The sequence below is a fragment of the Orycteropus afer genome, unplaced genomic scaffold (genome assembly GCF_000298275.1).
Source record: "Orycteropus afer afer isolate SDZICR_OR568_19922 unplaced genomic scaffold, OryAfe1.0 scaffold00627, whole genome shotgun sequence".
Classification (NCBI taxonomy): Eukaryota; Metazoa; Chordata; class Mammalia; order Tubulidentata; family Orycteropodidae; genus Orycteropus; species Orycteropus afer.
Genome location: NW_006922214.1, coordinates 325,029 through 325,929, shown reverse-complemented (window position 1 = coordinate 325,929; position 901 = coordinate 325,029).

The following is a 901-nucleotide window of genomic DNA, read 5'->3' as shown; positions in this document are numbered from 1 at the left end:
TAGTGATACTGCCTCAGCAACCCAAGGAGGGGTTGCTATGAATCAGATACGACTCCACGGCACATAACAACAACAACAGCATTTAATAGATGACCTTTAGTGTTGTGGGTTAGAAAATTCTCTCTTTTCTCTAAAGCAAAATTCATCATTTTATTTCATACCTTGCAGATTAGTCACAGTAATCCCATTTGCCTGTATTTCCCACTAGAGGATTCTACTCCACTCCATTCTGATATTGTTAATTACTAGGGGGGGAAATTATATCAAGCTTCTCCATTGTCTCTTTCCACAGATGTAATTGATTTGATTCCTGTGCATTCCATCTGGTGAGATCCACATATATAGTCACCATTTATGTTGTTGAAAAGGTTATTTTCAGTGAATAGGTCATTGGTCTTGCGTAATTCTATCATGCAACCTTTGGCATCATTTCTATCACCAAAGTCATATTTCCCAACCACCATCTTTCTTCTTTGTTTCCAATTTTTGTGTTCCAATCACCAGTAATTATCAATGCATCTTAATTGCATGTTTGATCAATTTCAGACTGCAGAAGTTAGTACCAAACAAACTTCAATTTATTCATCTTTGGCATTCATGGTTGATGTGTAAATTTGAACAATAGTAGTTTTAATTAGTCTTCCTTGTAGGTGTATGGATACTGTAACTGACAGCATTGTACTTTAGGGTAGATCTTAAAATGTTCTCTTTTTTTGTTTTTGTTTTTGTTTTTGTTTTTGTAGTTACCTGTTTCCTTTTTTTTTTTTATTGTGATTTGGGTGAAGATTTACAGAGCCAATTCACTTTCCACACAGCAGTTCACATATACTTTGTCTCATGACATTGACCACAATTTACCACAATGCAACAGCTCCCCTTCCACTTCCTCCCCAGAGTTACC